Raw genomic sequence first — 12,906 nt, forward strand, 5'->3', positions numbered from 1 at the left:
AAAATGGACATGGATATCCCTGGAGAGACAGGGCAGAAGAAACTGGGAGCAAACATTGGTAATTTCATCCTATGGCACAAGCGCTACGTACATATTTTTTGGTGAAGACACAAACGATGAAGAAGAGGAGATGGACTCACATGGACACCTCCCTTCACCCAAAAGATCTCTGACCCCTGAGTTGCCTCCACGCGATGCAAAAGTTCTCCAACTCCTCTGTCGCAAGCACCTGCACTAACAAGAGGTTCGAGTCCTCTACCACCAGCACTTGTACCAACAAGAGGTTTGAGTCCTCTACCACCAGCACTTGTACCAACAAGAGGTTTGAGTCCTTTGCAGCCAGCACCTGCACCAACAAGAGGTTCGAGTCCTCTGCCGCCAACACCTGCACCAAGAAGAGGTCCTAGTCCTCTACCACCAGCGCCTGCAACTTCTAAGAAGTCGATTTCATCTCAGAAATCACTTTTATCTAAGAAAACAATTTTAGCTAAGAAGCGAGCACATTCTAAGATGTCGACACCACCTCAACCGTCAGAGCTAACTCATGAGGAATTGAGGTGGATAGTGAATGCTAGTGTAACTATACACTTCAAACCAGCTCAGCCTAAGATGAAGGATCCAGTTAATCATGCAGCGCTGAAGTTTTTCATATCCATGGTGAAACAAAAACAGACGGGGGCGCCGGATCCAAAGCCTAAATCGGACTATGAGCGCATCAATGAGAAGTCTTACATGGAGGAAACCTCGATCAAACTAGACTTATACAAGACAAAATTCTCAGCTGTTTAAGTTGGGCACACCACTGGTCAAACCAAATGTGATGGGAAACCTGTAATATCAAATATGGAAATTCCAACAATAGTACATGATGGAGTCGAAAAAGGGTAGAAAAATGATCAGCGCTAGCTAACAATGGCCCGAACATATTGTGGCTGGAATTCAAGTAACTTTACAACGTCTACTAGCAAGATGCCCTCTATGTGTCTATCATTGGTTGTTGGACACTAAGTGTCTTATATTTACATTCTTCTACCATTTAATTGCATCTCTAAATTTTTGTTATGTAGAATGTGGGTACAGAAATATAGAAGAGAGTGCATTTACAAAGTAGGATTCCTCGACCCAGCACTTATCAATGACAAGTTTGTTAGAGAAAAGTTAGATGACATAGAGATCAATGCATGGAAGGCTATGGTCAAACTACAATACATACATACTTTTACCCTAAACTTTATGTAAGTGTTTCCCTACAAAGGAGACCACAAATACAATTTTAACCTATACTAGACTTGCTAAATAGGTTAATTGATCATTTTGTTATTCGCTCTAGTCTAGTAATACTATTCATAATCGTGCATAGGGCATTTGCATTATACTATATGAATAGTGTTCAATTCCATCCATACCATAAGACCTTCACCGTCTGAACCAACTTTCCGGTACGTACGTGATATTCATGTCTCAAATTCCTACTAAGTGACTAGTTCCATGTCGGTGATGATTCATATCTTTTTTAGTGTAACAGGTAGGAACATGGCAACAATTGATGTAGCTTCTATGTATGTGAGTTCATGCACACATTCACCAGAAATAGGGTGCTCCAAGATGATGCAGAGGTATGTAAATACATAGTGATGTGAGCTTCTCAATTTCTACACGTGTTCTATAGGATTGATTTCTTAAATTCTTCTAATGACATGTAATCAAGTTCAACACAAGTAAACTTATGCAACATCAGTACAACGCCATTCAAGAATAACTTATCGGTTCATCAATGACAAAGTGATAAGTCCAAAAGGTGAGTTTTATGAGCCGGCATATAAACCAACACTTACAATGAGCACTTGGGACTTACCGAGTTCGACAACTTTGGGTAGCAAGAGAGGTTAAACCGCTTTTTTTTTCACTTGCATGAATGTTTCAAGTGAACCCTGAGATTTCTTAAAGAAATTGTGGGTTAAAGATTTTAAGCTCTATCCCTATCACATCCCATTTTGTGCATTTTCATATTAACATACATGCCATAAGAATTCATGAGCATTTGGATAAATTATGTGCATGCTTGAATTGGTTTGACTTCAAATTGAATTAAAAGGAGAAAATCACATGAAATGATGAAATCCTAATTAGTGGTGCTTTACAAAGGAACTCACTTTTCAACACATAACCTAGGGTTGAAAATAATTTAATAATTTAGTACATCACATAAGAGGAATATTGGTGAATTTTCCTATTTTTTTGGGAAGTTATTTGAGGCTTTAAAAATTGCTATGATTATATAAAAGTAGTATTCTTTGGAGAATTTTTCTTTTGAAATCTACCCAAGATTATAGAGTGCAACCAACTCAAATGGATTCATTATGAATTATAGTTGCTTGACAAAAAAGTTTCAGAATTTTTGAGGTAAAGGAGCACATCTGTCCAAGCTGTAAAAGAGGTTGAGAATATTGAGTATGGGTACTATTCATGATTGGGTACTAACCATTGTGCTGACCTAGTTCGTGCACTTGGTGAATACCGTCTTGTTTGGAGAGTTTGACATTTTTATCCTTATCCTTGTTAACGATATTCACATCTACCATAAGACTGAAGCATAGCATGCCAAACATCTTTGAATCATTCTTGGAAGACCTTGTCACCATCATCTTTATGCCAAGATAAGTAAATGCAAATTTTTGGCTAGAAGAAGTTTTATTTCTTGGACTTCTTCGTTCCAAAAAGGGTGTCATGATTTGCAGGCTACTCCTACTGATCCTTTATGAACCTCTCCAAGATTTTGAAGCCTACCACGGAGTGGCAAATAAGGAGGTGAGACTAGAGAAATACACCAATTGTAAGGAGGCTTTATAAACCTCAAAAACACACCTAGAGAAAAGAATCCCATAATCCTTGCATTTGTGCCTCCCCATTCTTGCTCAAACTAAATAAAAGAAATGAGTAGAAGGATCATGTGCAAGGTAGTACAACTCATAAATGTGCATCCTTACAACATTGAGCATTGCACTATTCCCCATATACATCGCACCATCTCAACTGGTGCATTTCACCCTTCCACTTATGCATTGCATTCTCACATTACAATGCATCACCATGTAGGCAGCATGAAATGCACACCATATCATATGCATCGCCATACATGCACATGCATACTCATCATGTCATATATCACCATATGTTCATCATACCATGTGCACCATGACAGTATGCAATTGCACCATTGCATCCACACCATCTCATATGTGCATTGCAGCATCGCAAACATGCAATGCACCATGAATCATGTCATGGAATCTATTTATTGCGCCATGGTACCCATTCACGCCATGGTGACATTTGTATTACTACTCACTATATCATGTAAGAATTCAATGCACACAAAAAATTAACAACCATGAGCAAGAATGTGGAAATCAATTGCAATCTTAGAGCCAAGGTGCTACAAAAATATGGGTAGTAATCTCGATTACCTTAAAGGAACCCTATGGGTTAGGAAATGTCTAGTAGTTCCAAAAGTTCATGAGTTGAGAAGGAAAACTTTGGATGAAGCTCAAAATTCCTTACTTTCTTTTCATCCATGATGCATGAATTTCATAGATGGATTGCCGAAGACCTCTCAAGGTTATGATTCTATTTAGGTCATCGTCGATTGGTTCAAAAAGTTCGCATATTTACTTCCTGTCAAGACATCTTTTGCCATCAAGCAATATGCAGAGTGTTATCTCTCTCGAATTTTCCTTGCCTCCATAGTGTTCCGATGGAGATAATTTCCGACCATGACTTCATCTTGTCTCACATTTTTTGGAAGAACCCTCATGAAGCTATGGGAATCAACCTCTTCCATAGCACCTCTTATCACCCTCAAACCGGAGTTCAAACCAATAGAGTAAATCAAATCCTTAAAAATATGTTGCGATCATGTGCCCTCACCTATGGAAGAAGATGTCGAACTCCTATTAATTGGTCCAAGTCCGGCGAACAACCATTCTTTGGTCCGGATTTAGTCATGGAAGCAGAAGCACAAGTTAGGACCATCTATGAGCGATTCCGAGAAACTCAATCTTGTCAAAAGTGTTAGGCCAACCGTCGCCATCGCGAACTTGCTTTCCATGTCGGAGGTTGTGTCTACCTTAAAGTCACCCCACTCAAGGAAACCCAACGGTTTCAAGTGGAAGAAAAGTTGGTGCCTCGATATATTGGTCATTTCCAAATCATTGCGTGGCGAGGAAATGTTGCCTATCAATTGGAGCTACCTCCATCCCTTTCCACCGTGCATAATGTCTTTCATATATCCCAATTCAAGAAATGTCTTTGTGTTCCAACCGAGGTTGTGCCATTGGATGATTAATACCGTCAACCTGATCTCACCTATTGTGAACATCCTATTCGCATCCTTGAAGAAGCCGAATGCAATACTCGACGTCGTACGATCAAGTTTCTAAAAATCCAATGGAGTAACCACTCCAAAGATGAAGCTACGTGGAAACAAGAAGATCAGCTTCGTGCCGAGTTTCCCGAATTCTTCTCCTCCATGTGAGTAATGTTTGGTAATCTTTATTTCCGAACTTCTATCTGTAGGATCATAGCCTACATCACATGGAAAATTGTATCTCTGTCGTCAACCTACATCATCCTTGTGTTGATAGGAATCAAACTTTCTTAGATTCTTAGATATGCACGCAATCACCATCAATCCACCAAAGAGCCTACCCACCTTTTTGGTTAGATCTTTTGTTGAGGTATTGGCATGTCTAGGTGAATATGGCATTAAAAAAGCCTAGGAGTTTTTCTTAATTCCAATACCGAGTTCCAACTCTCGGACCAACTGTGATGAATAACCTCTCAACCACCTATTGTCATCTACTTGATACCGTTGTCAACTCCATTCATGAAGTTTTTTATATCCTTGCACTCTCCCATAAATTCACTCGAATATCGGGACGAGATTCTTTTAAGGAGGGGAGGTTTATGACATCCCATTTTGTGCATTTTCATATTAACATACATGACATAAGCATTCATGACCATTTGGATAAATTATGTGCATGCTTGAATTTGTTATTCAAATTGAATTAAAAAGAGAAAATCACATGAAATGATGAAATCCTAATAAATGGAGCTTTGCAAAAGAACTAACTTTTTTACCACATAACCTAGGGTTGAAATAATTTTATAATTTAGTACATCACATGAGAGGAATCTTGGTGAATTTTCCCAGATTTTTAAGAAGTTACTTGAGGTTTTACAAAAGTGCTAGAGTATAAAAGTAGTATTTTTTTTGGAGAATATTTCTTTTGAAATCTACCCAAGCTTTTAGGGTGCAACTAACTCAAATAGATTCATTATGAATTATAGCGGCACGACAAAAAGTTTCAGAATTTTTGGGGTAAAGCAGCAGTCCAAGCTGTGAAAGAGAGATAATATTGAGCATGGGTACTATTCATGTGATCAGGTACGGTTCATCCGAGACATCATCTCTTCTCTGTTAGGCGGGCCCAAGTCCTCAGCTGCCCCACCTGGCAGCCACCCATGCCCTATCCACCTCCAGTACCAATCCCTCTCTCCCTCATCTATTCACTGAGCCCACCTGAGCTTCATTTCCATATAAAGATCATTTCCTTCACGAGTCCGTTCCCCTACTCCGCCAAATACGGATACGCCTCCATGAGCTTTAGCAATGTTATTGATTAATTCCATGATGAGTACAGTTTTACCTACTCCTGCCCCTCCAAATAGTCCGATTTTTCCTCCACGCCGATAAGGAGCTAAAAGATCGACCACCTTAATACCTGTTTCAAAGATGGATAATTTGGCTTTAATTTGAGCTGCGGATCCTACTCTGGAAACAGAAATACCCACATTAATAGTAGGTCGAATTCCGGCATTGAATAGATCCGCGGATTGTTGCGGACCTTGCACTCTACCCCACAACACACAACTATTCTTTGATGAAAATAGTTGCTTTTTTCGAAAAAAAATAGTGGGTTCCATCGTTTCTACGGTTCCCCTTTTACAGTACATGTATGCTTTTAGCGGGAATCCTATTAAAGATGGGAGCATACGGATTGATTCGGATCAATATGGAATTGTTACCTCATGCTCATTATCTACTTGAATTATTGATTTGGCCATGCAGATAGAGAATTGGATCTGCCACATTTGAATTTACGACAAAAGGTGTCTCCGCATCCAATCAACACGTAAGTCCCTTATCTAGGAAGGATAGGCTGGTTCACTCGAGGAGAATATTTTCTATGATCATACCCCAACCATGTCATCCATGAATAGGCTCCGTAAGATCCCGTATAGTATAAATGGAATAAGTCATGTGATATGATCCAATTCTATATTTATTACACTTACTTTTTATTATAGTATGGAAATGCATTCATTTTCTTTGCATCGATTTCGATCCGCAATACTATCGGAGTAAAAGAAGGGATCTAAGGAAGAAGGTAGGCTAAACTTTTTGGGATATGTGGGTATGTAGTATATGATTCGTCTATTTCTTAGAGTACGACAGACGAATCGAATCTTCTTATGGTTCTATTTTAAAAAGGGTATGCCATACACCCCGCAGGGATTGTAGTTCAATTGGTCAGAGCACCGCCCTGTCAAGGCGGAAGCTGCGGGTTCGAGCCCCGTCAGTCCCGAACTAGGGTTCAATGAATGGATAAATTCATCAGTAAGTAAATATATCCGAAACATATAAAATGCAGTTAATCCTGCAGTAAAAGAGGCTATTATTCCAAAAAAGGGTGAATACAACCAACTATTACTAAGGATTTCATCTTTGGACCAGAAGCAAGCAAGAGGTGGCCTTCTTCTCCAACGGAACACCACTCCCCTCACTGTCTCACTCTCTCACGCATAGCCAAGAACAGGAGCAGAAAACTCCCTTCTCTTCTCTCCTCCAAATCCCACCCGAAGATCCAAAAAGAAGTCCTGCATGTTTTGCCATTGCATTCTCTATTCTCTCAGCTTCCAATCCATCCAAATATCATTCGCATGCATGATTATTTGATAGAGACAGAAAAGGAGAAATGAAGCAGCAGCTCCTCCTCTGCTGCTCTCCACGTTTTCCCCCACCGAGCAGCAGCTATGCGGCTGCAAATCCACGGCGACTACACTGTCTCCGAGCCCTCCCAGCCGCACTAGAGCATTGGGAAGCTCCTTCGAGGTCTCCTCCGCCGAATCCCTCCTCTGATTCGCCGAATCCCTGCCGGAATCGAGCTCGGATTACGAGGATAAACATAGTCTCGGGACTCATTCCGACTTAAACAAGGGGTGGGTCTTTACCAACTTCCAAATCCAAGATTTAGGGGAAAAAAAAAAAGAGGGGCAGGACACTCTTCATTCGAAACTCATGAATGATGGGTCGGAGGTTTTAGCCTTTTATAAAAAAAAAAGTTGGGTAAAGCAAACTCCCTCCTTGGATGAGCACGGGGCTTAGTCAAGCAAAACCGGGTTACGGCGCTTGATGCTCCGATCGAAAACAAATCAGTGGGGCATGCCAGTACGACACAATATGCGATCCTCCCCCTTCCTATTTTTTTAATGAATAACCGGACCGAACTTCTAAAAAGCAGCCCACCCGCTTCCATAGAACAATATCGTAGCAACGTAGACCTAAGTGGATTTATTAGATCATGGAAAACCATCACAAGTATTGCCGGTCTATAGAACGAGAATGCTATGTCATCGTGGAGCTTAGAAGAAGGTGACTCGGAGCCTAATAAAGGTGACTCGTGCAGACAGCCAACTCATTTTCAATAAAAAAGAATAGCCAGACCTACCCACCTTACTGGTCAATCTCAGTGATCTTATTGGCCGGCAAAGCGGAGATGGACGACCACGATCCTGACCTTACCTGCACCGTAGGTTTACTAATCAATGAAGCCCCGCAACCTACTACCTTTTCTTACAAAGTCAACCAAGCCTAACCAAACCCCATGCTCACGACATGTTCTTGATATTGATTGAGTTGGAGGAAGTCAGAGACTACCATGGAATCCTTCCATAGTCATCCCGGTGACCTTCGTCACCAAAGCGTCATGATAGTTTCCAAGACCCCTCATATAATGTCCAGTGGGGATCAGTCGGAGTACATAGGAATCCCGACCACTACATAAGCCACGTCAGGCTGAGGTGAGCAGCAAGCGGGGGAGAGTCTTTTTAAGTACAAAAATGTTGGGGTGGGACGCTAGTACTTAAACTAGGGTTGCTTCTTAGCGCTAATCTTGTGTTTGCCTTCCCTCCTTCTCTCATTTCGGAAAGATTTGTCAGTATTTTCTTATGATGACCTGGTCGAGAGAGTATGAAACATCAGTGTAAAAGATTGAGTGGGATGGTTATAGTAAGGGGCGAACCAAGTACTTGTGCGAAGAAGCGAATCAATTAGAATGAAGATAAGGAAAGGAGGAGAGGCAAAACTCAACTAAAAAGGAAAAGGGAACTCGATCGACTATCATGAGTGAAGTGAGGGAATTCCTTGAGATTGGATCCCTTAGGAGATAGACTGAAGGTATTATGAAATAGATTCAGATCTTTGACAATCCAGTATTAGTAGTAAGTGTATGGATTCATACTTTGATGACTCCTTAGTGGCCAGGGAAGCGTTAGCTTCACCCTTTGAATGTCTCATTTACTCTCTCTAGTTCTCGACTTTACGTATAGGAATTTCAGGTACATTGGTCGATAAAAGTGAACATCTATCTTACCTTATACCACTTACTCTAGCTTGACTTTGTGGAAGATGTCTGATTGAATGATCTCCAGTGGGTTCTATTACCATGTGTATCCAGCCTGCCTACCTCTTTTTTACTAGCCTCTCTGCTTCCTTCTTTTTTACCAGTCTTCAATCCCTTGAGAGAAAGAGAAAAGGCCAAAAAAAGATACCTAGCATGACACATCAGCTACACCATCAGAGCATGTCCACTTGCTAGTCAGGAAAAAGAACCGTTCCGCTCCGTGGGCTTCTTTCGAAGCTCTCTTCACGCTTGCTTTATGAGTGCAACCAAGTTCAATAAATTGTTCATGCTAATTCATAGACTATGCTGGTTTCTATCTTGCAGGTCCTTGAGAGAACATTATCCAGCCACCATGGTCTGAGGTGAAATTGATCCTGGTCCATAAAACGAAAGGTGATGGGCAAGCGTAGAGAAGTCGTATGAAGGGGAGTCCCATAGAATGTTCAACTTCAATCAACCTTGCTCCCATGCCTAAAACAGAAAGAAGGTGCAAAATAGGGTTGATATAATCCACTGCTCACCTAAGAATGTACTGACGTAATCCCTACTATGGCTTCCCGAAGGATACAACTACTAAGAGGGTCCGAGCCGTAACAAATTGATGTGACCGTAGCGGCAACTGGAATTGATTTGAATGAGGCAGTTATGGGACTTATATTATCTAACATAAAATATATATGGAGGAAGGATTCAAAAAAGGTGGGGGTCAAAGTGTATAATACGAGCTCCACTTTCAAGCAATGAGCTAGCTTAACCCTGATTGCTTAAGGTTTAATACAGCCATGTCATGTTGGATCTGCTACTAAGAAAGGAAGAGGAAGACTGATTGCGATAGCTCAACCAGATGAGACATCTCTTATTTACAGAACTGTACCAACATGTGCCTACATTGTTTGGTTTACCAGTTCCGGGTATTGGATTTTAGAATAGAAAGAATGAAACTAGTACCAGCTTATCACCTACCGTGCTTTCTACCAACTCCATCAACCTCAGACGGGAATATTGATTTAGATTTAGCCGCACCTGAGCCCACAACTGCTGCCTCTACTCCATCTACTTCTTGTGCCGACTTCGCCAGCCTTGTGGGGTACCGATTTCCTCCTACTTTGTGTGCGTGCCATTGACTCCTGTAATGGGTCAAAACCTACTTAGTTCTCTTTTATTTTTCGTCTATACAAGAAAAGAAGGATTTGTGTTTAGCAAGACAGAGAATTGAATAAGTAAATAAAAAAGTGTGTACCCTTTACCGAAAAGCAAATATGACAAATAGAGATGACATATTGCTTATTCCTGATTGATCTAGTTGATGACAGTTGACTTGTTGGACCAATTGTGGATTGGAATAGAAGTTTCTTATATACAGATATTCGTGTTCACTGATTTCGCATACTGGGAATGGAACTTGATGTAACCCATTGGAAACTCTCTTTGAGACTCATTATCTGTTATGTACGACAGGCTAATTAACTCCTTAAATTTAAGAAAGGAGTCTTTCCTTACTTCCTTACATGAAATTTTTATGTTGTTATGCTGCTCATGCAATCAAAACTTATAATAGAAGAAAAGAGTTCCCTCGGGATCCATCCTCTTCTCCTTCGCTTGTGTGACTATCATGAGAAGAATTCCATTCCAAGAAGTCAAATAACAAGAAAAAGAACAAGGTCAAGATCTGTTGTTACCAGTACCGACGAAATAGAGGAAGTGTCCTCTGGGAACACAATCTACTACATTAGTTGGTGTTGCCAAAGAAGAGGATATCCGCTTTTTTACCTATTGGTCTTCGGACTAGACTTATACCATAGCTACAAACACTTTTGAGTCAGAAGAGACTGGCCGAATTGCCTTCTTGACGCTCTCTAGGCTTGCTCTACCAATCGACGTATCCCAAACCTTTCGGAAGATCAGAGCATACTTCCATCGGTAAGTCAACTTCTGTTTGCAAACCTTCAACCAATTCCTTTTTTTTTTTTTTTAAAAAGAGCAAGGCCAGCATTTCGCGTTTCTCAAATATAAATGCAGGAAACCACTGCATGCCCACCGGCAGGTGCTTGAAAGGTTGTGAGTTTTGACAGATGCTGAGAAAGTTTGCAATTAGGATAGTATGTTGTGTCAACAATTGCTTTAAAATTCCAGGAAATCCATATTACACTATAGTGTCAACTACTATCCACCAATTTATCATCCCTACATACTGTTAGATGATCCTACATTCTTAATTTCAAACGAAGCCTTCCCATGTTTTCCAAATGAAACTAGAGTACTATGTTATGTTAAAACATAATGGTTCTCACTTTTCAATATTCGCCTATATCGTCTTTGGAATAATTTTTTATTTATCACTGCAAATGTCCTCATCCTGAATATGTCATCACAAACCGGCTAATCCAGTATATGGCATTAATGTTTCAAATCATGCCCTTATTTGCCATTGTTGACCAATCAAGCCGCGATGAACGCATGAAACACATGTTTGCCTCTGATTCGTCATCCTCCTCCTTTCCTTCCTATTCTGTTCATACTCCATTGTCGCATCCTTTCCTTCTTGCGTGCAATCAACAGCACCATCGGAGGCACCAAATGTTGGATCGTGAGCTCTAGCTTGTGGTATCCATGGCCAGCACTGTCACCAATAAGGCAATAATCTCGAACAAACAGGGACACAGCAAGGCCACATCCGCCAGGACGATCGTGCGCCCACTGCCGTTGTTCTCTCTGTTCTCTGTCACCTACGCTCGTCAGAGCTCCATCGAAAAACAAGTAGCTGCTCGGACTGAGGTGGAGCGAGATGGCTTGATGCTGGTGAACGGAAGCTCAGCGCGGGGTCGTCCAATGGCAGTGGCAACCCGGCAAAGCTCCGGCGAGGGCGTTAGCCGGGATAGGCTAGAATCGATCTTGCGGAGCTGTAGGTGTGCTAGCTAGGAAGCTAGATGTTGCGGGCTGTGGCCAATCGTCGCGCGCGGCAGCCGTGACCGACGGTGGTGGTTTCGTATATGAGCACCACTCATGTGATAATCTGATGGGGAGATAGAGGGGTCAGGCTAATTTGGGCATGGAGAATCGAATGAAGGCATCAGTTTTGCAAGAAGAACGATGGGTGCAACGGATTTTGCAGTTTTACCACGGTGGCCAAAAGGGTCTGTGACAGGCTTATGCGGACTGCGACCTCCTGTTGTCCTGCAACCAAGTCTTCACAGCCTAGGGCATCTCTCTCACTCTGGTTGTCGTAAAGGAATCCCTTGGGTGTTCCCCATCTTGGGGAACGGCTTTTGGGCCGTCGGGTGCCGCTGCCGACCAAGTTAAGATGGGCACGGGCTGAGCTAGAAAACGAGGGTAGTTTAGGCAGTAAGAAAATATTTTCGCAGAAAAACTAACGGAGTCGACGTCAGAGACAAATAAAAGTAAGATTTGCAACATGGGTGGCATATACCGCATTAACCTCTTTGTGACGGCATATGCCGGATTAGAGACATTTGCAATGGTATCAAATGCTTGTAAGCTATTCACTTTCACAGTTCAAATTCAAACAATAAATATAGAAAACAGCAATACAAATCTATATTATGTCACTGACCATGTAAAGATAAAATGGAAGGAGTCATAAGATCCCAAAATATGGCATCAGTAAGTACCTCGTGATGCTACTAATGTCCAACAAGTGTAACAATGGTGATATGTCGTGCATCATCAACCCAGAATATTTTCTCTTTATGCATAATAAACCACACCATGCCTTATTACTTGTATTACTTTTTCCACACACAAAAAAACGAGTGTGTGTTAAGACAAAAACGTAAATAGAGATTTACCTTGCTGCTGTGCTAAAGAAGATCGCCAGACCCAGAACATCAAAGAGCTTGACACACAGCAATTGGTACAGCAAGTTTGCAGAGTCCTAAGTATTGGGATCACAATCACAATATAGTGAACAATAACAACACTATGAACAATCATACCAAATTGGACTAGTATTTTTATGGTATATTAGTTGTTCATACCATCACATCAATAGCGTGGGAGTATTTATAGCTATACCTCAACCACTCCAATTCATATTACACTGGTACCCATGTTCTCTGAAATGTTCTAAGAATATTTTAGGGGTATTATAGCCACTATACAATTACAATGTTATGTCATTCTAGGATGTGACACATGTCTG

At 41.1% G+C, this 12,906-nt stretch overlaps 1 non-coding gene across 1 annotated transcript; it reads left to right on the forward strand.

Moving 5' to 3' along the window:
• Positions 1 to 6,576: 6,576 nt before the first annotated feature.
• On the forward strand, positions 6,577 to 6,650 carry TRNAD-GUC (transfer RNA aspartic acid (anticodon GUC)). Its single transcript has one exon. It is a non-coding gene; the product is annotated as a tRNA-Asp (tRNA).
• The last annotated feature ends 6,256 nt before the right edge of the window (positions 6,651 to 12,906 follow it).

This window comes from Phragmites australis, chromosome 22 (genome assembly GCF_958298935.1).
Source record: "Phragmites australis chromosome 22, lpPhrAust1.1, whole genome shotgun sequence".
NCBI classification, from domain to species: domain Eukaryota; kingdom Viridiplantae; phylum Streptophyta; class Magnoliopsida; order Poales; family Poaceae; genus Phragmites; species Phragmites australis.